The following is a 24,953-nucleotide window of genomic DNA, read 5'->3' on the forward strand; positions in this document are numbered from 1 at the left end:
TTACTATATAAAATATGTATTAAAATAAACTGTAATTTACATAATGTTTGATTAAATCTTGGTGCATTGTGGTTGGATCAAAATTGTTGAATTTTGAATTTGATGAAAACGATGAGCATCTGAAATAAAAATAAGATTAGATAAAATAAAGTAAAATATTAGATAAATAGGATTAATTACGTACAAATATTTAGATAAATCGAAAGATTCGTATTAAATGTAAAGATATATGTATATTTAGACTTGAAACAAATCCATGAGTAAGTACTTCTATAATTATGAACTAACGGGACTGATGCATAATCACTTAAATTATTAAATAAGTAAGTTTTATGTTATTGAAATATTTTTTTTCGATATAGCTTTACAAATAGCAGTTAGGATAACAGTCATCAAGGTTACAATCATGGCTTGGATGCTTAAACGAGGCAAGTACTTGAATGCTTAAAGCCTTTGAATACTTATTAAAGATTTTAAAAACCTTTTAATTGTTTTTAATAAACTTTTAAAGTTGGTAACTAATTTTTTAAGGTTTAGTGTTTAATGGCATTTTGATTTTAAATGTTTATTAAAAACGTAGCTATAGTCAATTCAAAATATCAGTGACATGGGAACCGTCGCAATGTTGCCGCAGCTACTCTGAGTTTTAGTACATTTAGGCTGATATATAACAAAATTTTAATATAAATAAAATAAATATATAAATATAATAATTGAACAAATATTCTATTAAATATAATTTATTTTCACATTATAGTACATAAAATGCATTTATTATCGAAGAACTTAAAACTACAATTAGTTTTACAGCCACAATAATTTATAGGTTAGAGTTATTTTATTATATACACATTGAGTTTTTTTCTACACTAGTATTGGTCCTTACCAATAGCGCCTAGAATCCTTTCTAGGTGCGTCTTTGTATGTAGTGGTATCCCTCGAAGGCCTAATCCACTTAATTAACAATCGGATATCTGAGTAATGTATTTCATTTTCATTAGAGAGCATATTTATGTTTCACGATTAGTTCTTGTTTCTTTCGATCCAATCCTTTTAAAGTCATTATGATATTACTATATTTCTCTTTAGTTTGTCCTGTTACTATCTGATGATACATCTTTCTTGATATAACTACATTTAATCACTGCATTCTCCTTAGTGCATTTGCCATATCTGCAAAACAGTTAGTGTTATTTCTCTACTCATACATGTTAACCAAACCTTCATGTATATTCTGAACTATAATACACAAGCTGATAAAGCTTTCACACTCTACACTACAATTCCCTACAATTAAAGTATATTAATTGTATACTGACCTTTAGTGGTTTCCTCTTTCATCACCCTGTCTTGGTAATCGTCAGCATTTAACCATAAACCAACATTCATAAAGTTTTATTCAATCACAGTCACTTTCAGAAATACTAGTGAAGATAATAACCAACTTGTTTATTTCCAATCTATTAAAAACTTGCTCAAGATTCTACCATTTGTCAATTTCTTCTTCAATGTGTCTGATCGAGCTCATACAAACCGAAGGTGTTATTTTCAACAATGCCTCTTTACATAAATCCAGACAGTTCTGGTTTGATTATCCTCCTGAACCTGAATATTTATTGTAATAATTTTTTGCAATACCCCATTCAACTCAATTAGATTAAAAATGCAGTGATAGCGAGGGAGCTGTAATACTCTGTGGCCATAACATTCAGTAATCTGTTCTACTATGTATCTTTTCTCAGGGTTAATTCTAAAAAACTAAATTACATAAAATGCAATTAAATATTTCTTTTATATTTACCAATTAATAATTCGAAATAGTTCATTCTTTAACATGATTTCCTCGAAACTTATTTTTACTATTGGCCATTCTTTATTTAAACCATTATTATATATATATATATATATATATATATATATATATATATATATATATATATATATATATATATATATATATATTATTATATAATTTATATAATAATGGTAAATATATGGTAGATATGGTGCATTGAACATAACAATAACTGATGGTTCCTCCAAATTCTTTAAAAGCTGATTTTCAAACTACTGCAAAGACAAGTTATGGTTCATTTCTTCATGGTAGTCACTCTTGGACTTAGAGAAACACTAATTATGTACCAGGAATAAAACCATTTCTGTTTACAGCATGAATATGTCTGCAACGAATAAATGTTATGACTAAAAAAAACCTAATTGATAGTTATTCCAAGGTTTACCTTTTTCCATGAACCTTTGTTGTTTTTACACTATATTTATTATTTAAAATTCTCTTTCTGAAATTTGAAATTCATGTCTCTTTTAAAAATATAAATTGATATAATTCTTCTTTGATTTTGTTATATGTTTTTAAAAATTGTATTCTTTTAAAAGCAATCTCTGGAAGTTCCATTAAACCTCTTTGTGGGCTATCTTTACGCCACTTAAATCCAATGTTATCCAACAATGTATGGAGGGATGTTCTACATCTTTTAAACAGCTGTAGATCTTTTGGATCTTTGTGGATACTTTCCAGACTAAAAATTTTCGCTGAAATAATTGTATTAAATTATGTTTCGATTGAAAAAACTACTTACTACTTTATACATTTCGTATATTTGATTTCTGAAACACTGATTGATCTTAATTCGTCACCTGTTTCGCAAAAGCACGGTTTCTTTTTGGCGATTTAAAGGTTATATTGTTTTTATTTTTTGAGATATGTTAGTGACCGAGTCCGTACTAATATACAGTGCAGCTGCAAGGCCCAAAAATATTTTTAATAAAAACCGGGGCGAATTCAAATTTATTAGAACAAAGCGTTAAAACAACGTTTGCCGCTTTATAACCGGTAATTGTAATATTTTGAAGAATTTTCAGACGTAACTCATTCCGTTACATGTTCGAACTTCTCTAATGGCAATCTATCTCTTTTTAAATGGAATACAATGACAAGGATAATATTATCCAAATGTTAAACTAATTTATAACTTTAGACAGAGATATATTGATACTCATGTCACTGCTATTTTGAGTTAACTATATGTTTTATTCCGGCTTGTTGGCGCAGTGGTAAAGGCGATGGGATAGTTCTCCTACTGTTGCGTTAGCCACGGGTTCAAATCCTAGTGGGACATGGTCGTATATTTATGTTTGTAATTGTTTAAAATTTGTGAATGTTCTAGACAAGAGTATAAAAACCGGCAAGGAAAATCATCCCAATCACGCCAGTAACCAGACTGGGTAAGACTGGATGTCTTCTGGGATGATTTCTAAAGTTGGTCACTCGCCAGTCGGTAGGCTTTAATGCTGAGGCACTGTTCGAAGCCCACGTTAAATTGTAGGTCCAGTCCAGATAAACCCGTAGTTGGTAAAAGGAGACTTTTAAAATATATAAAAAAAAATAAATGTACATTTTGTGTGTTTTTTAGAAGGATATATCAATATTTTTATTTTTTTTAAATATCGATATTTTTTCTAGTAGTTTAAAAAAATCGTCACCAATGATCTTCCCTGATTCTGATTCAAAGAGATAATTCAAGAATTAATACAAGGTACCCAAAGGAGATGTAATGGGGGATAAAATGTGATGTATCCAGCTAATCAACCAGGAATTCAAATATATAGTCAAGGGAGCGCAGAGTTGGTGGCACTTGATAGTGTGAACATTGTCGTCATTAATTATTTATTATACCATTCTTTGTAATTTAAGTCTATTTTAAATAAAATTGTTTTAATTTGGAGAATTTGTCTCATTTACATTCGAGAAGAAAGAGATGCGCAACATCCGTTTTGTCAAGACGTCTTTCCTTCGTATTCCTTCGTTAAAGATATTAATTAACCTAACTAGGTATGTAGTAAAATTTGTGCTGTAAAAATTCAGTCTCTAATAAATGCTAAATCGCTAATTTTAATCAATAAATACGATTCCAATTAAGAAACCAATAGTTTATTAGTCAGACAATCATCAATTAATAATTAGTTTTTCATTACATTATTGTATCCATTTAATGAGCTCACACTCTGCTTTCACTGCATATTCTGTTCACTTAACATTTTTACAGTCACCTTTAAAATCATGGATCATATTTAATTTAATTTAATTGATTCGTTATAATTAATATTAAGTTTGAAATGTAAGGAAAAATATAATGCCGAGTTTTAGTAACACTCTGTTACTTAAATTAACATTTTGAGAGAATAACGAGTGAATTGAATTTCTCAGCGAAGATGGTCATCAATCGATCGCAAACAAAAAATAATTTTTTTACAAAGTCATATTAACTACTTAAGGTTAGCATCGGAGCGCGCTTTGGATAAATATGGTATATGTATTATATAATACACGGGCCGTTAACACTGAGTGCTAACCTATTGTCCACCTAAACACAACAACAAGGAAGAACAATACCACGATTTCTTAACACGCTGGGTAATAGATTCATTCAATGTGCGGTTCTAGAATAATAACAGCAAAAGGCAGAGAATTGGTCAAAGTAATGAAGGCACATAACTTATAGCATATCTCTATTGGTGAGTCAGATAGAAATAAAATTCCCAATGCCAGTTATTATAACAGTGAACTCACATATTCTCAACAAAACAAAACCACCTTCTTTGCATAACACCATAACTAACCGGCCATTGTTTGGCCATTGTTTAGAGAGAAATTAGACAGTTTAATAACTCCAAACTTACTTCTCTAAATAGCAGGAGACACAGAATTCTCAGCAAAGAATATAGCAAAATCTGTAAAAGTGGCCGCATGGCACGCAACACCTAACAGCGCGACATATCAAAAGTTTAGTTATATTTTATTTACAATTAAACAAAAAATTGCCGAAAAGAGAAAACTGCGAAAAACTGAAAGAGCTAATAAGTAAGGAACAAAATAAATGAATTCAAAATTATTTAGAAAATCTAACGCCAACTGGTGCAACGGAATATTCCCTCTGGAAAGTAACAAAAGAAATTTAAAAACCTCAAAAAATCTGTGTCAAATCTGACATTACCTGGGATAGGAATCATAAAGATAAAGCGGAAGTTTTCTCTAAACATTTAAAAATAGTGTTTAATCCGTACCTGTCTAATATATTCGCAGAGAAGAAAATTATATAGTTGACTTTCTTAACACTCCGTTTCAAATGGATCTGCGACAAGAAACCTCCAAATTCATCTTAACAGAGTCGAATTGTGGTTAAAAACGTGATGTATCAAAGCAAATGAGACAAAATCTACCCATGTGACATTCACCCTTTGTAGAAGAACATGTCCCGCAGTAAAATTGAATAATCATGAACATTCCGCAAGCAGATAACGTTACATATCTGGAAATGCATTTTGATCTACCTTTGACATGGAAAAATCATATAGTGACAAAACGCAAACAGCTTGGGTTACCTAAAACCTTTGGGTTAAACTAAACCAAATGTACTGTCTAATAGGGCGTAAATCTAAATTATCATTAGATAACAAGGTTTTACTGTATAAGTCAATACTAAGGCCCATTTGGAACTATGTTATTGAACTGTGAGGTAGTACTAGCAAATATAACATAGATATCCTCCAGAGGTTCCAGAATAAAGTATTGCGGGTCATCGTCGATGCCCCATTTACGTGCCCAACAAACTGATTCAGGGCGATATCCCCATAGAACCCATAACGAGTGTGATTCCGAGTGTTAGTGCGAAGTACTCTGAAAGACTATTAGTGCATCCTAATGCACTCGCCAAACGGTTAAATGTGCGCGATGATAGTGAAATATGTAGGCTCAAACGCAAACTACCATACCAACTGATTAATAGACACATAGAGTGAGATTTAACAATAAGCTAGAATAGTTTTTAGAATAAATTAGGATAGACTTTAAAATAAGTTAGAACAGTATCTAGAATAAGATTTAGATTATAAGTTGTACAGTAGATCACTTACTGAAGTGATCTTCTGAATGTCAGGATAGTTATATTATATAATTGAAATCATATAATAATACTTATTGCCCACGATGTGATTGTGACGTTCTAGGAGATTAATATAAAATTATATAATACAATCCTAAACATCCCCATCATCTCTAGTATTAGATAGTACTATAAAACTGTCATCTAAATTATTAATAATATGCTCTTATAATATTATGAATAAGCTTTTAAATAATAAAATATTAACAATTTCGATAAATCCAAGTGATATTGCATACATTACATTTCGTATGTATCAGAGGTTTGCGGTTTAACAGTTTGTTAACAGTTAATTAACAATGTTATCTGTTTCAATGTAATGGAAACAATAAAAAAAACAAGCAATGTGATACAATAAAAAATATAACTTTTGAATAGGATTTTAGTGGCCTCGTACAGTTCTTTTTAGATAGCTTAAAATTTATTTTCTATAATGTTCATCGATATTTCCGGTAATGTGCCTGTAACTTTTCTGAAGTTTTTTATTTAATGTTGGAAGAAAAACAACACCTATGAACATTTGAAGTCGTCTGCATCATATTTACTCACTCTCATTACATTAATTCTTTATTAAATTCTCTATTTTGTAGAATACCAGATATCCTATATACATGGTAAAAATAATTATTTCTTATTTCTTTATTCAGTTATAATAATAAAAAGTTAATGATTTTACATTTAAATATATAATGGCGAATGATAAAATGGATCACAAGTTGTTAATTAAAAGACCAGTAATAAAAAACCTACCTTAATTCCTGTAAAAATATTGTGACAATATGTTAAATGGTGATTAAAAAAATATTTTAAGAAGATATAAAATTGATATTGACTATTTATTTCCATTTCTATTTCGATTCCCAGAAGAAACTAATTGTTAGAAAATAATAATTAACAGAGATGGAGAAAAAATATCGAAATATCGATATTTTTCTTGTCGGTCGGCACCCGGCTATCCTAGATATCGAAAATAGTAGTTCTATTGTAAAAACAATAAAGCTGGCAACGCTTACTTTCGATTCGATTTAATGGGCGTAACTTAAAACACATCTTGTAAACACTGGGTTGCACAATTTTAGCGTCGGATTGAAAATGGAGATGGTTTTATCATTTTTTATTATTATTGTATAAACCTTATTATTTTCCTACGCGTATAAACTAATCACAAATCATGGTTTTGGTTTTTATTTGCCTAATTAATAGTTTATGTCTACAATAGGGTTACAGATAGACTGGAATCGGCGACTGTAACATTTGGAGGCCTATCCTTTCGCCTTCACCACTACATCAACCAACCAACTAACTCTAAGTATATATTGTTTGTCAATTACAATTACATCTATATGGTTTAATAATAATAATAATTAAGGGTTACTTGTTCTGGTGTATGAATCATATAAAAAGGTTGCAAAGGCCAAAATTTAAAAATTTTGTATGGCTACATAAAATATGAATATTGTCTAATGAAGTACCTATTAAAATATATAAAGAAGAAAAGGAGATTTCATAACTAAAATTGTATCATGTGAATACTGTATCTAGTAAATTCAAATATTGTCTTTTTAAGTATATTTTGGACAAATTATTTTTTAATTTAGTTTTTTACTTTATGATATTTAAGGCAATAACAATGTACAAATAGAAAAAAAGTTATTAGGTGTCAGATTATATATTGTTTATAATGTATGTTAAAAACTTTTTATCAAAATTTTAATTAGTGTTTAAATAAAATATTTAATTAATTTTTTTAAATTTCACCCTGTAATATAAATATTTTTAATACAATTTTTTAATTTACCTATAGTAACCTGCGCCTTCAAATGCCTCAAATGTTTCAAGCCTCAATTAACTGACAGTTAACTAATATGTCCTCTATGTTCATCGATAAAAATTAAATATTAGAAATGAAAATTGATTTACTTAAATACTCAGTCAAAATAAGAAAACATTAATTAAAGCAAATATGTTAAGATTGATAAAATATTAACATAAAATAAAAACCAAAACAGTCTATAAACAAACACAAATTCATTGAATATTAAACTGACAATAACAGTGTTTGAAAATGTCGCCATTTTTGCAGCTGTTACTATAGTCGCGTCAACTATATCTTATCTGTATTATTCATTGATTTATCATACCTTATTTAAATAAAGTATTAATTTTATTTATAATATCATTATAATCAAAAATATTTTGTAATTACCAATCGCTAAAGCTTTGAAAGAGTTACTAAGCACCCGATAGACATTTTCATTCAATACTTCCTAAAGCTATTTATAATATATTCACAAAATATTAAAATATATCTGTTATATTTTGTGAATATATCGCATTGTCACCTTTGTGAATATTATATATATATATATATATATATATATATATATATATATATATATATATATATATATATATATATATATATGATTGGAATAATTAACTATAAATTAACTATAACTATAAATTATTCAGATTTTACAGATACCGAATTAATTGGTAAACTAGGATATAAAAATAAGAAACAGTAGAGTACGATGAAATTTGAATAGTGTATAAGACTATGGTTTGACAAGAAATGTAAAACACAGTGGATTTGAGAACTTAACTTTATATAGTTTAGCATATTTTATATTCATGTATTTAGTTAAAAGGACTCAAATTTTTTATTAAGAAAATTAAGAAATTTAATTAACCAAGACGAAGAGAATCAGATTTTCGAAGAACTTGACAGAGTGAAGTGGAATTTGGGCAAAAGTATCGCAGATGAAGCTGTAAAGTCACAAAAGGTGAACCGAAGCTGATTAAACTTAGTTAATATTAGGAAACATCTATGTTTTGAAAAACATCCCTAATTCGTGGATTTCTGGAATAAGTATCGCAGCTCAGTGTTTAAGGCTAGAAAACATTGTTGTAGTTGAATTGAGTGGCCATAGACTATTGGAATCTGGAGTCATCAAAATACTTTTACTACAACGGCAAACGTTTTTTCGTTTACATTAAAATAGGATTGTGCCGACAGTATTGTTTGTGCCCTCAGTGTCAGCTCCCTTTTAAACCACCTGAATGGTGAACGAGTGAAGACAGGTTGGTCTATATTCTAATAGATTCTCAGTGTGGCTTTGCATCGTCATTTAACAAGTCGTCTCTTCATTTCTTTGAAGTCCGTTGGCGATAAAGATTTCAATTATATAATATAACTATCCTGACATGTAGTAGATCATTTCAGTAAGTGATCTACTGTACAACTTATAACCTAAATCTTATTCTAGATACTATTATAACTTATTTTAAAGTCCATTCTAACTTATTCTAAAAACTATTCTAGCTTGTTCTAGAAATTATTAAATCTCACTCTATGTGTTTCACTATCATCGCGCACATTTAACTGTTTGGCGAGTGCATTGGGATACACTAATAGTCTTTCAGAGTACTTCGCACTAACACTCTGAATCACAATCTTTATGGGTTCTATGGGGATATCACAGTGAATCAGTTTGTTGGGCACCTAATGTGGGGCATCGATGATGACTCGCAACACTTTATTCTGGAACCTCTGGAGGATATCTATGTTAGATTTGCTAGTAGTACTCCGCAGTTCAATACCATAGATCCAATTGGGCTTAAGTATTGACTTATACAGCAAAACGTTATTATCTAATGATAATTTATATTTACGCCCTATCACCCAATACATTTGGTTTAGGTTAAGCCCAAGGTGATTCCGTATAATAAATCGGTTACTTAAAATAAATTAATGGATTAATAGAACTCTTTCACATTTTATAACAGTGTATATAAATTTACAATAATATATTGAATAATAATATAAACAAAGTATTGCCAACATATGGTAATATTTTAAAATGTTGCTATTATTAGTTTAATTTCCAATTTCCATTCCTGTTAGTAATAAATAAAAAAAAGAAAAAACCAAGTACTGCTTATTTTGTCGTTGGGATAACAGTAGCGTAGAGCCGAACAAAGTGGTCCTAAGACACTACTCTGTGGAACTCTAACCGAAATTGGTTTAAATGTCATAAATAAAAAATAGTTGTTGATAAAAAATAGAAATAGGTGTTGAAAATGACCCTTCATACGAAACTCTAAATTTTCTTTCGAAAATATATGATTCCAGCACTCGATAGAAATTCCGCGGTAGCAATTTGCTCATTTTGTAGTTTAATCCCAAATGTCATGCTCGGTCGAAAGCTTGTGAGACGTCCTGTACTTCTATGCACTTGGTCGATTGTCGAGTAGTGATTTCGAAATCCGAACTGGAAATCTAGTATGTCTATAAACATTTTAATACGTTTTAACAGCAATTTTCAAATTAATTTTGGTATCGCACGTAGGAGTGCAATAGTGGAGTGTCAGTTCAGGCTTTTAAGCATAATTTTTCAAGCAAACTTAAAACATTTCGGAACATGCTTCAGTCTCAAACAGGAACTGAATATATATGTTAACATGATGATTGCTTTTCATGGCAGCTCTTTCAATAACCCAGATAAAATACCTTTAGTTCTATGAGCCTTTTTAGGATTGAGATTTTTGTCAGTTTCTGTGACAACTTCCAACTTCTTGGAGAAGTAATATTTATAGCTACATCGGGCTGATAAACAGAATTTATGTCTTTTATAGATTTTACATTATACGGTTGGAATGCATTAGCTAAAGTTCCTCGAATAATTCAGCTTCTTCATTGTTGCGTCGAGCCCCATTCATTTTGGTCATTTTTAATAGGCGATACTCTAAATAATAGGTCTTTTTCTCGGAGCTGCTCTCCATAGCGAGTATTCTCGGTTTAATTCGTGTCACCGCGCACGTTACTGTTCACTTGAGAACTACGGGAATTCCCTCAACGAAACATAGGGAGTTCACGAACGCTTTCTGGTAATACCCGTCGTTTATTGGGCATTGTTAGTCATTATTTATCATTTAAAGCAACGAAAGTTTTCATTACGCAAGGTTACTCTCAAGTTATTGAAGATTATTTCATTATTTCAAGTTTGTTTACGTTACGTTGGCCGCTAAGTTAAGTGAAAAATGGGATTAGAATATTTTATATTCAACAATAACAACAAAATTCAGTGTTTGATTTGTATGCAAGTTTTGTCTGTAAGTAAATAATATAATGTTAAACGACGCTATAGTTCTTTACATGAAAAAAGTAAGAAAATATGTTGGTGAAGCAAGAAAATTTATAGTAGCTGACTATAAAAAAACTAATACAGCCAACAGCAAATATGCTTTCTAAAGGAAGTACAGAGAATGAACAAAGTTTGGCTGCCTCATATGAACTCTCATTATAATGAGCCAGAGCTGAAAACCATGATTACTGATGCCATTTTAATTTTTAAAGAATGCGCAGTTACAATGGCTAAATGAGAGACTTTTAAAGTAAATTTAATGTAACCTAGGAGATTTATTATTGCGTTTATATATCAGATGGCTAAGTGCTGGACAGTGCTTGTAGAAAAGAATTGCCTTTGTTTCTAAGAATTGAAATAATATCTAACACTTTCGATCTACAAAGTAAAATGCGAGGACCTCAGTTCCTGGTTGATTTTGTATTCTTAATTGATATGAAGCAACACTTGAAGGAAGTGAATTTAAAGTTCCAAGAAATTGTTCCAAACATCTCTAAAACAATATTATTGTTCTTTTTTTCTGAGTGGTAAGAGACATTATTTAGAGATCGAAAATTTTGAATTATATAATTTTTAGGACTACCAGAAATACATGGACAAAATAATCGTTGACCCTCAGATTTTAAAAAATTTGACATGTCACTCTTCACTCATCCTTTAACAATCGCTGCTGAAAGTGTGAAGATTAGTTATTAACTAGAACGGAGTGATTTGCACCAGAACCCTTTTATTAGGGCAGAACAGACTCAGGAATTGATTTTGTTAAAATCCTTGTTGAACGTTTCGCGAAACTGACGAATTTTGGGCCTAAAAATGGGTTCAATAATGGGCAAAACCTATCTTTGTGAAAGTGCATATTCAACAATGAAGTTTATAAAATCGAAATACAGTGCTTCATTGACAGACACATCACCTAAGCATGCACTGCGTCTAGCTATTACCTATGTTGTCATCGATGTTAACAGAATTGTAAAAGATAAATTAATGAAAAAGAAATAGAACAGTAACATAATGATATTATACCTGCAATTTGCGCACACCAAATCACCCCCCCCCTCTCCAATGGCCCTAGATACTATCTAGTTTGGACAGCCCTGATGTATATGACCTAGGTGAATCAAAGCGATGCTTCGTTCTGAGGACAAATATGTTTGCTTTATGCTATCACCAGTAACGTAGAGGGAGCAAGTAATATCGACAACATCGGTCAGTCATCATATACTGATAGTCCGCGTTATATACAAGAATATATTCTAGGACCTATGACTTTTGTGCGTGCATATGGTCGACCAGATCTGTTCATATTTATATTTACGTTCAATACAAGCTGGGATTAAATCAAAATGTTGTTGTTGTTAGGGCAAATATCAATGCATTGTCATGGTGTCGTGTTTTCAAAATTAAGCAAAATAAATAAGTCGTTGATAAACTTGATTACACATCATTCGGTATGAAAAATTACGTTTGAACATCAAAACATGTGACGGATCCACTAGTTGATATTTATAATAAAATTTATATATCTTCTAAGTAAATTATGAGTTATTAGAATTGATTATCCTGTAGACTGCAATTTATGACAAATATATATAATTGCACAACAAAAATCAACAAAAAGCAACTTACCATTGTTATAATGAATACAATAGACGATTTATCTTGAGAGGCGCTATTAAAAAATTGTTCTCCACGTTTATTTTCTGTAATATAATGGAAATTGTAGGCAGCACCTTTAAAGAAAATTGATTTATTAATAAATAAGCACTATAAAAATCTGGATAAGTCATAGAACATGCAATGAAATAAATAGATTTAATAAATATTTGTAGTTATATCTGCTTCTCTTAACTTAACACATTCTATTAAAGCAAATTATGTCTGCAAAAAATGTCAACTGACAAGTTAACTTACGGTGACATTAATAAAACCAACAAGGGCTTGCGTTGTGTTATTTGTTTATTGACTTATGACTTATTGCTATTATGTTATATTAAAGGAATTATTAAGTTAAATATAATGTAGAAACGATATTTATTGATGAAATAAAATCTTGCTTCAATTATTGATTACAGGGACATTTAATATGCTCAAGTACCCTGTAGATAAAATATGGAAGTAAAAATTCTTAAGTAATTTGAAGGTGGAATGAAGAAAAAGAAAGATGAAAAAAAGATAAAAGAAAGATGTGAGAAAGTAGATATTAAATTTTTGCTACTATTGATTGAAGTATTACGAATTATTATTAATAAAAAATAATGATTGACGAGTATTTTTGTTATTCCACTTTATGCCGTAGTTGGTGTCTCAATAGTAAACACCCATAACGAATAACATCAATGGAGTAAAGCAGTAATATAATTTGTTGTTGGAATAATTATTATGTAAAACTGTTTCTGGAAGAGTTAGTTTTTCTTACAGTTTACAAAATTGTCCTTTCAGCAAGTTACGTATATTTTATGATGTTACAGGAACCAAAGGGTTTAAAAATAGCCAGTAGTAAATAGAACTTTGAAAATAACTATAATCACAAGTTCAACGGATTATAGTGATTTTAGAGATCATCTAGAGAGTCGAAACAGAATCTTTAGAAAACAATTTCGATATTATCGTGCAAAAGCAGTTATTCTCCTGTCACTAGATACTATTTTTAAACATTTTTAGCTAATAAAGTTAGTAAGTAGGTACGTGCAGTAGGTAAGTGTAGTACCGATATACTTCTTATGTCATGATATGAATTTTATCATATCGAGGTAGAGCTCCTTAAAAACTTATTTACAAATATCTTACATTAGTATTACAAATGAATATTTATCTGAATAGGGCTTAAAATTTAAGCTTCCTAACATAAGAGCATGAAAGTACAAATTTGGGAATAATTAAATTGTAGTATCAGTTAATTTAAATTCAGTGACATGATGAAGCGCTGATGTTTATACTCTAACTGCTATACATTGCCTGATTGTGATGTAATATGTTATGCAGATTAAAATGAAGGAAACCACACTGGAAATTACTATGGAAATTTAATGATTTGTAATAAGTGTTTATTTAATAATTGCAATAATACTGTAACGTATATTGGATATTGTAATGTATATTGTTATAATTGTAACTAGTTTATATTATATTTCGCCTTCGAAATATGACCGTCACATCGATAAAATTAACAAATGACGCTTTCAAGATAGTCAGGAGAAATACGTGACCACGGAAGCCAAAACCAAACTACAAGTCATTATAATGTCAAATGAGAAAATGTACGTGACCAGCGTTTGGTAATGTATGACTTATATTAAGTGCTTGCATATATTTTGATCAGAAATATTTATTGAAGAAAATGCGTGTCAAGTGTCAATGTAACCAACTGTTAGATAACCTAAACTGAACTGCTAAATTCTATAGTTTTGACATTTCCCTACATAAAATAGCAGTTTTCCAGTTCCACTTTATTATATTATTTAGTCTATATTGATATCAATCATAGGACGCTCACAATTTGTAAAACAATAGATACCTAGTATTAAGGTGTAGGAGAGGAACACACTTTGGATTGAAAAATGCAAAAGTGTTAGTTGTCTTTACTTAGCACAAGTTCATATGCAAAGACGTACTTAGCTCTAAGACGTTCATTTGAACTAGAGTTACCATTACAAATTAGAAGATATAAGACTGATACGTGAATTTTTGTTACAAATTGGAACAAAATGGATAATAATTACACATAGAGATTTCTGATGAGAATCTATCATTTCGATTTTTATTTCCATAATGTGCTTAATTAATAAATTAATCAATTACACCATTAAAATATTTTTGTAAATAATAAATAATAATTCTAGCTTTGACGTTATTGACTAAGAATCTTCTGGAGATCCAAAAGACAATTTTTGTTGAAATATTGCGTCTAACGTCATCCATATCAACATCGAGATAGAATATCTATGGTCATGCTTTTCTGTCCACATGGTGGAATCAACAAGATATAGTATAATATGAGCTGTTAAAATCGAAAGAAGCTGTTACTGAACATGTTTATCGACATCAATTGAACACATTGGATGATGTACTGTTGTACAAAATCACCAACAATAACAAGTAACACATGCAAAGTCATCCACTTACATGACAACGCCCGACCATAGATAGCATGACCACCGAATCTTGATAGCGGTCTTTATCACTCGTTCAGATTAATATTTGGATGGATATGGTTTAGAAAGGTTTAAAAATTGAATCGCCACCAAAGTAACATTTTTTTGACACTGTATCTCCCTGTTGCCAGAAAGATGGAAAAATGAGGGAACATGTTTTGATTCATATACAAAGTAAACATTCTTTGCAATAAACGCCATTTTAAAGTGAAAATACATGCTCACACCTAATGTAGTTGCAGTAAACTAATACTGGTTAATTTTACAGAATTTTATAATTTCCTAGTCATATTTACATTTTTGCATATGATATTTAATCTTCCGTCTGAAAATGCTGTTAAAATGTATTAAACCATTTATAGAAATACCAGGCTTCCAGTTCAGATCTCGAAATCACCACTCGACAATCGACCAAGGATACAGAGTAACAGCAGTCGTTGAAGAGGCATTCCAAGAAAATACTGTCCTGCAATATACCTGCACGTCTCACAAGCTATGGACAAAAAATCTATCTAAAAAAATTTCGAGTCTCGCACGAAGTGGCATTCTCAATACTTAAACCTATTTCTGTTAGAGTTCCACAGGGTAATGTCTTGGGACCACTCCTGTATCTACTCTATACCGCTGATATACCAACAACAAAATAAACAGTACTTGGAACAGGTTTATTGACAAGAGATATATCTGTAGAAAAAGCAAAAGTAGCGGTCATTAAGATCTGTCCAAATTTTGCAATGCTTGCGGTTAAATGACTAAAACCTAATTACACCACTTGGGGGATGATAAAATACCTCGGAATATAACTCGATGGTAGGTTAAATTGGAAATATCATGTTAGACAAAAAACAGAGCAGATCAGACTCAAAATTGGGCAACTGTACTGATTTGTCGGAAGGTACTCCCAACTTGATCTAAATTCAAGGAGATTGATTGATTGGTCAATCGTAAAGCCAATTTGGACCTATGGGGTGCAAATATGGGGTTGCACTGAGACATCAAACCAACTAGTAATCCGAAGCACCCAAAATAAAATTCTACGATACCAGTGCCTAGTGCTACATAACCAACGAAGAGCTGCACGACGACCTCAAAATCAATTAGATACACGAAGTGATCTAAGATTTCGCCTTAAAACATGAAATAAATTTGCTAAATCAAAGCAATGTGGGTGCCATGGAGCTACTACAACACGCAGGAAATCAGAAGATTGAAGCGAATCAAGCGCCACAAACTTATTTATTGTATAAGTGTACTCTTAAGTTTAGTTTAAGTAGACTAGTTTTATATTAATTTGGGAAATACATACTGATGTATTGGCCCTCTCGCCTTACTTCTGTATTAATGCAAGTTGAACAGAACAGTAGTGATAAATTAATCTATATTAAGCAAATCTAATGTACGATGTAATCAATAAAAAATATATTAGTTATATTAAAATATATCGAAAAAACTTACCATACTGTGCTAGAGCAGCTAATATTAAGATGATTAAAGTACCCATAATTTTAAACTCAGGAAGCACCTGAAAAAAAACATCATGCAAAAAAATCGATATATTTCTTATCTTAATTACCTGAGGGAGGCAGTATTTTGTTTAAACAAAGCCAACTCTGGTTTACACGGAGATGTACTCTATTGTTGAAACTACTAATTTAATAAAAATCGTAATAAATTAATAAATTGTTTTACGAATACTACGAATAATCAGATATATCAGAGCTATAACGTAACAGGGTAAACTCAAAACCACCAAAAAGTCTTAATTATTAAAGTTCATAGTTCAGGAATTTATTTTTTCAAGTTTTTTTTTGATATCGGCAATTCTACTTGTCTATTCAAAGTTTTTTGTCCATACGTCATCAAGATTTTTAATATATTGCCTGCCTTATAATTTTTATATATTGTTTTAGAATCGGACAATAATTTCCTCCTCATTTTATTCTAGTTAAAAAGAGACACAATACTATCTGGTTAACTCGAACATGTAAAAGAGTGTGCCAGTCAAAGTCGTCCAGTTGTCGGACGTATTTAAAATTCTTGAAAGCAATAGTAATAAGAGGTTATGACTCTAATGTATAAAGTACTGTGGCTGTATAATTAATTGTACATTTTAGATGCACTATAATGCTAAAATAAATTATATTTGATAATATTGTTGTTCAACATTTTATTTAAATTAGAATTGTGTTTTATGTCAAAGCCAAGCCGTAACGTTTTTAGATGACGTATATATAAAATAACTTTGAATAGAATATATTTACCATTGTCCCCATGTTACCATGCCTTTATCAATATGAAATTAAATCCGAGAACTGGACGTTGACAACGTTGGATAGTGTTCAACTGGCATTTTTAGGAAATCAATCTTATGGATGTCATCCTTTTTTGTGATTCTTGATGTTTGGGTTTGTAGTGTACAATTTTGGTTGGTATTGGGATTGTGGTAAGAAATCCAAAATGGTAAGTAAAAGGCAAAGAATATTTGTTAATTCTTGGGTAAGATAACTCGGAAAGGTATGAAAACCTTTTTTAATTACTAATCGGTATACTGTCGCGAGTTACTGATTGTACATGACATTGCGGTAGTAGAGCGAAAACGGACATATGTATCCGTGAAATTGGAACTTTTTAACTAGTAAATTCGTTTCATTAGGGTAACGTTTACGGCGGAACATTTTCTCTTGGTTTTTTTGTTACATTTAGCTACGCTTAGAATAGAAAGATGGAAGTGCAATCAACATATAGTAAATGTTATTTTGTACATACGTCATCTAAATTTATGACGTCAAAACGTCTCAATGTTGCCGCATTAACTCTGAGTTTTAGTTCAGTTTGGCTTTGACATAAAACAAAATTGTATTCTAAATAAAATAATTGAACAGAAAGGTTAGCAAATATAATTTATTTTAACATTATAGTACATCTAAAAACTACATTTAATTATACAGTTACAATAGTTTATAGGTTAGAGTTATAACCTCTTATCACTATTACTTTCAAGAATTTTGTATACGTCTGATATATCCAGAGGTTTCTTCAGATGTTAATCGGATGGACCTGATTTGTCTACCTGAGCTTTTGGTACACCCCGCGGGTTTTCCGGTATTATACCAGTATGAGTTTTGAAATCAGTTTGGAATGAGATTGATTTATACTTGGAATATTTCCGTGAAATAGGGGTTTTTAAAATATCGATAATTCTTTTTTTGTTGTGTTCCTTATTGTGAGGACAAGTTTTGTACAAAAAAAGTATTAAAAAGCTAACAAAAAAGTCTGTTCACTTTTAAATCTCATAATATGAAGAGAATGACACACAAGACACAAATATTTTGTATGTTTAATTTTTAACCCAATAGAAATTATATTTAATAAAACAATTTGACATGTTAAATACATAAAAACAGAGATCAAAATAATGATAAAATAACCACTTACACAATAAATGGAAAATAATTAATATCTATATATTGCAAAATAGATTTAGAAACTTTTAGAAACTTTATAGAAACTTTGAGATACTTAATCAATTTTTCCACTTGATACCATCAAATGGGCGATTGTTGTAAAATATAGGCCAGAGTATAAACCCAAAACGTGTTCAAGTTGAATATCGTCAGATATATAGAATATCGTCATATCGTAAGATATGAAGGTAAATGTAAATACACTAAAATATTTGTAGTAAAAAAATCAATCAATATTTCAATAATGTCGAATTACATGGCATTTTAAAAATATATTTATTAAAGTAACATTAATTTCTAGTGGTGAAGGTAAGTATCTAAATCAATATGTTATGGCATACAGCTACTTAATCAAGACAGTCCGGATTTTTGTTTTAGATCTTTTAGAATTTTTCGAGTCGAAAATACACATGACTCCATATCCAATTTTGTTAAAAAAGAAGTTTTTGTTAATGTGTTATTGCTAACTCTGTAGACCACTACGAGAAATTTTATGGAGGTAAAACAGAATATCGTGCCACCCTTAACAACTATGTCACGATAGTTTTATTATATGTGTGTCTTTAGGATATCTGATTGATTTTATTCCTAGATTCTGTCATATCAAAAACGTCACAGTAATTTTACACATTTTTAAACAATTTGAATAAGAAAAACAACCTTTTGTTGTATGATAGGTAATGGCTTTTAGGATAAAATATTACAATTATTAGGTTAAGGGTATGAATGATAAGTGTATGATATTTTTGGATTAAAGAAGCTATTAAGATTATAATAGCGAAGGATGAGGAATTTGCTTTCAATATAAAAAATACAAAGTTTGAAGCCTACGTAAAAATAAATCTGTGTATATTCACATATATTGTTTCTATATATACTGCTCATAAATATATTGCATTTTTTAAAATAAATATTAGTAAAATCTGTTTAAGGATCAATCTAAAGCCGTCAGAACAAAAAAAAAACAGGAATTATGATGTCAATGATGTCAGAAGCCTATTTTAATTTATTAACAGCCCAACTAATATCTCAGCTTTTCTATAATACCACAATTATATGCGACACCGAATATAACAATTCAATTGTAAAGTCTATGGCCTACCATAGTAAAACACATTTTTTTAGCAAAATTAGTTTTATTTATTCAACATAATTCCCTTCAAGGGTAATACACTGATTATAGCCCTCCAACTTTTCGATGCCATTATTGTAGTACGATTTGTACTTTGCTTCAAAATAGGCCTCTGTTTCGGCGACCACTTCATCATTCGACGAACATTTCTTCCCAGCGAGCATTGTTTTGAGATCTGAGAACAGGAAATAGTCATTGGGGGCCAGATCTAGAGAATACGGTGGATGAGGAAGCAATTCGAAGCCATATTCATGGATTTTTGCCATCGTTTTCACTGACTTGTGACACGGTACATTGTCTTGGTGAAGCAGCACTTTCTTTTTCTTCAAAAGCGGCCGTTTTTTGGCGATTTCGTCCTTCAAACGGTCCAATAACGTTGATGGTCTTTCCTTTTTCAAGTTTATCAATGAAAATTATTCTATGCGTATCCCAAAATATAGACGCCATAACCTTGCTAGCCGACTGTTGCGTTTTCCCACGCATTGGAGCGGGGTCATCGTGAGTCCAATCGGATGACTGTCGATAGGACTTCGGAGTGAAATGATGGCGCCATGTTTCATCCATTGTTAAATATCGACGCAAAAACTCGGGTTTATTACGCTTGATCATCTTTAAACAGTGCTCCGAATCATCAAGTCGTCGTTGTTAAATAAAGAGCTTTCTCATACCCAAATATTCGTGAATGATATGATGTACATGTTCAGTTGATATCTCTAGAGTGTCTACTATTTCATTAAATTTCAATTTACAGTCATTCAAAATCATTTTGTGGATTTTTTTCATGTTTTCGTCGGTAACAACCTCTTTTGGGCATCCACTGCGTTCACCGTTTTCGGTGCTCATTTCACCACGTTTAAACTTAGCATACCAATTCTTGATGGTTGATTTTCCTGGGACAGTGTCCGGAAGCTTGACATCAAGCCAAGTTTTTGCTTCAACTGTATTTTTTCCCTTAAAAAAGCAATAATTTATCAATACGCGAAATTCCCTTTTATCCTTATTTTTTTCACATTAACAAAAGTTATTTCACTCAAAATGCTATAATTCACACACTAATGATCCGACGGCCGTCAAATTTACATACACATCTTTTGACGGTAAGGGCTAACTAAAGAACATATGGATTTAATTCTAGTAGCGCCATCTATGTGTCAGGCCGAAAACTTTTCAATTGACCTGTTAACACATCATCTAAGTTATATTTTAGGAGAAAAACAAATTGCGTCTAGCATCTCCAGCAATATAATGTAATTAAGAAACTAACGAAATTTTGTTTGATTTAATGTATTAGAATGGCCACAGAATACGATTCAAAAATAAAAATATTAGGTCTACAAATTAGTTTTAAAGATAGGTGTATTGTATTTTCTTCAAAATAATATCTATCGATAGTTGTTACTTTTTCCTTCCTTTTCGACAATTTGCGGATTTCATCTCGAAGGAACTATGTATTATTTGAGAATATCCACGAATCAACCCATTTTTTTGGTAATTTCATAAGAAGTGAAGTGTTGCCCAGACAGGTCACTACACATAAGTCTAAATAAGTGGTAGTGGGAAGGAGTAAGGTCTGGAGGATAGGGCGGGTGGCGGATCAGTTGTATTCAAATCATTGTTCACCCTGTGTCTTCGGTATCAAAATTCCCACTTTTGAAACGCCGAAATCAGTATTCATATGTCGAAATAGATGGAGCAAGGTTGCCATAAACTTGAAATGACACATATTAAAAAGTCAAGACTGTCAGTGAGGGTTCAACATGAAGTTGATTAGAAATGTACCTGACAAATGTTTTATTTAATTATATTGTATATGTTAAATTTAAGATAACAAAAAGTACATATCCGAAATACATATAGTTTCCGCTTAGAGTTTTTACACGAATATTATTTCCATATCAAATATTATTTTAGAAGTGGATAATTTTCGAACGAAGGTTATACTTAATATCATAGAAAAAAGAAAAATCTGTATATTTCAACGCAATTTCTAACTGCGGTAATAGTTTTTAACGAAATAACGATAAAAGCAATGGCAACATTTTAGCTAAATATAAATATAGTAAGATTAGATAGTATCTTTGGTTAATTCGTTGTTAGTTCTAATTCTATCTAAGTTATTCAAAAGTAAATATTTTTTAAACAGAATATTTTGTTGTAGCGACCTTGGGGAATGTCGGATTTTAAATTTTGAATAGTGGTCTACAAAATACCCAGGAAGAAAGTACACATCTACATGTCATATCATGTGACCATCGTTGTTTGATTTCATTTTACCACGATTTACCGAGCCATGAACTTCCAAATAGTATTAAAATTTTTATTTGAAAATTATTAAATCTGAGCTAAACTTGGCTCCATTTTTTATATAGGAAACTCTCATATATAGTTAATTCAAAATAGCAGTGACACGAGTGTCAATATATGTCTGTCTAAAGTTGTAAATTCGTTTTACGGTCAGACTATATCATCCTTGTCATTTTATTTCTTTAAAAAGAGATAAAATGCTGTTAGAGCAGTTCGAACATGTAACGGAATGAGCCTATAAAAGTTGTCCGTTTGCCAAACTTCTGAAAATTCTTGAAAATATTATAATTATGGGTTATAAACCGGCCAACGTTGTTTTAACGCTTTGTTTTAATAAATTTGAAATCGCAGCGGTTTTTATTGAAACATTTTTTTGCGCCTTGCAGCTGCTCGGTATATTAAAAAATAAAAAACAATATAACCTTAAATTCGCCAAAAAGAAACCGTGTTTAGCGAAACAGGTGACGAATCAAGATCAATCGGTGTTTCAGAGATCAAATATACGAAATGTATAAAACAGTAAGTAGTTTTTTCAATCAAAACATGATTTAATATAATTATTCCAGAGAAAATTGTTAGTCCACAAAGATCCAAAAGATATACAGCTATTTGAGACATCTAGAACATCCGTTCACACTTTGTTGTATAATATAGGATTTAAGTGGTGTAAAGGTCACCAATGAAAGAGTTTAATGGAACTTCCAGAGATAGTTTTTAAAAGAATACAATTTTTAAAAACACATAACAAAATCAAGGAAGAATTATATCAATTTATATATTTAAAAGAGCCATGAATTTTTCAGAATGGTACATTGGGTTGCCAATGGCAAGGTGATAATAAATGTAATATAAAGACAACAAAGGTTCATGGAAAAAGGTACACGTTGGAATAATTATAGTACACTTTTGGAGAAAATCCTAACAAATTCATTAACAAAGGCTGCAATTAAGAAATGACTTAAAGTACATAAAATAAGTTTTGAGGAAATCATGTTAAAGAATGAACTATTTCAAATTATTACTCGGTAAATATAAATGAAATATTCAATTGCATTTTATGTTAATTACTTTTTTAGAATTAAGCCTGAGAAAAGATACATAGTAGATCATATTACTGAATGTCATGGCCACAAATGAGGTGATATGGGAATGAATGTTGAATGCAAAGAATTATTACAATAGATATTTAAGTCGAGGAGGATATTCAAACCAAAACTGTCCGGATTTATGGAAAGAGGCATTGTCGAAAATAACACCTTTGGGTTTTATTAATGTTGGTTTATGATTCACTGCTGACGATTACCAATACAGGGTGATGAAAGAGGAAACCACTGAAGGTCAGTATACAATTAATATGCTTTAATTGTAGGGAATTGTATTATAGAGTGTGAAAGCTTTATGAGCATGTGTGTTATTGTTCAGAATATACATGAACGTTTGGTTAACATGTATGAGTAGAGAAATAACACTAACTGTTTTGCAGATATGGCAAATGGATTAAGGATAATGCAGTGATTAAATATAGTTTTATCAAGGCAGATGTATACAGATAGTAACAGGATAAACTAAAGAGAAATATAGTAATATAGTAACCCTACGGGTACTAGTGTGAAAAAAGTCTCAATGTATATTTAATGAAACAACTCTAACTTATAAATTATTGTGGCTCTAAAATTAATTGTATTTTAACATATATTAGTTATTCCATTTTTTTTTATTTCAACATTTTGTTATGTCAGAGCCTAAATGTACTAAAACTCAGAGTAGCTTCGGCAACATTGCGATCTTTCCCGTGTCACTGCTATTTTGAATTGAATATATGTACTTTTTATTTTGAGATGCAGTTGTATCCTTTCGATTTTAATGCAAATAGAGACTTGGCTATGTTCAGTCACAACCCGATTGAGTTTTTGCGTCGTTTCGAAACATGGATACATCATGAGAAACTAAAGATCACGGAACAATCAAAATAGTGTGTGCCAAAAAAGGCCAGGTTATGTCTGTTGAAATCAAATGTCTGTAAGTAAAATATAATATATTAATCATAACAATGGATACTTGTCAATAATGGTAAGCGTTAAATATTTCGCGATTTAGTTTGAGTTTTAACGGATTAAACGAAATTTGTAAATACTGTTTTAAGAACTTAGTATTAAATTCGAAAATGCGACGTCTTGATACAAACAACTGTCAAACAATAGCTGATTAGAATGATCCAATCAGTGATGGGAAAGATCCAAAAAGGAAGAAAAATGACTACCATACGAATTGACTAAAAACGTCATTTCAAACATTGCTGTTTTATTGTTTGCCAGGTAAAAAGAATAGTTCTCCTTAGAGTATTGTAGCTAGTGTTAAAAAGTTGATCTACTACAATAACTCCAAACGCAAAAAGTCGCATGTTACACCATAATTGCATGTTCTAAAACCGAATAAAACTGACAAATGGTTGACATATTTTTGTAAAAAGACCAACAATGGTTAATAATAGACGCAAAGGCCGATCATACGACACTAAAGTTGTGAATGGTGCCCTGTTATAGCCCGAATACGGATTTCCGCTGCTTCTAGCGCGATTTTGAATTGTTGAGTAAGTACGAAAATTGTTCGATGTCAAATCATAATCTTTAAAGAAGGAAAGTCGTAGAAAATTATGAAAAATATTTTGATCAATACTTAATGACTTGATTATTTGATTGATTGTATGCGATTGTGAACGTGAAAACCTTATCATATTACATACAATAACTTATAAATATAAAAAAGATACACAATGTATCAATTTTTCTGAAAAA

The 24,953-nt window shown here is 30.6% G+C and overlaps 3 long non-coding RNA genes across 5 annotated transcripts in view; 2 read left to right on the plus strand and 1 right to left on the minus strand.

The window, feature by feature from the left end:
• Positions 1 to 24,953, minus strand: part of LOC143206611 (uncharacterized) — a 25,663-nt gene continuing 710 nt past the window's right edge. Inside the window, exons 2-5 of one of the 3 annotated variants that reach the window (XR_013008468.1) lie at positions 16,832 to 16,905; positions 16,714 to 16,780; positions 12,734 to 12,837; positions 9,347 to 9,513 (exon numbers count right to left, since the gene is read on the minus strand). This is a non-coding gene — a long non-coding RNA (uncharacterized LOC143206611). Of the gene's footprint in view, positions 120 to 9,346; positions 9,514 to 12,733; positions 12,838 to 16,713; positions 16,781 to 16,831; positions 16,906 to 24,953 lie in introns of those variants that run through there. The other 2 variants (XR_013008469.1, XR_013008467.1) reach the window with 2 other exon arrangements.
• On the plus strand, positions 126 to 3,615 carry LOC143206620 (uncharacterized). The gene is made up of 3 exons (XR_013008481.1): positions 126 to 260; positions 363 to 428; positions 3,482 to 3,615. It is a non-coding gene; the product is annotated as an uncharacterized LOC143206620 (long non-coding RNA).
• LOC143206619 (uncharacterized) overlaps positions 24,038 to 24,953 on the plus strand; it is a 5,041-nt gene continuing 4,125 nt past the window's right edge. Inside the window, exon 1 of the long non-coding RNA XR_013008480.1 lies at positions 24,038 to 24,177. This is a non-coding gene — a long non-coding RNA (uncharacterized LOC143206619). The remainder of the gene's footprint in view (positions 24,178 to 24,953) is intronic.

Source organism: Rhynchophorus ferrugineus, unplaced genomic scaffold (assembly GCF_030347505.1).
Source record: "Rhynchophorus ferrugineus isolate W39M unplaced genomic scaffold, kcgeb_rfMv2 rfM1, whole genome shotgun sequence".
Taxonomy (NCBI): domain Eukaryota; kingdom Metazoa; phylum Arthropoda; class Insecta; order Coleoptera; family Curculionidae; genus Rhynchophorus; species Rhynchophorus ferrugineus.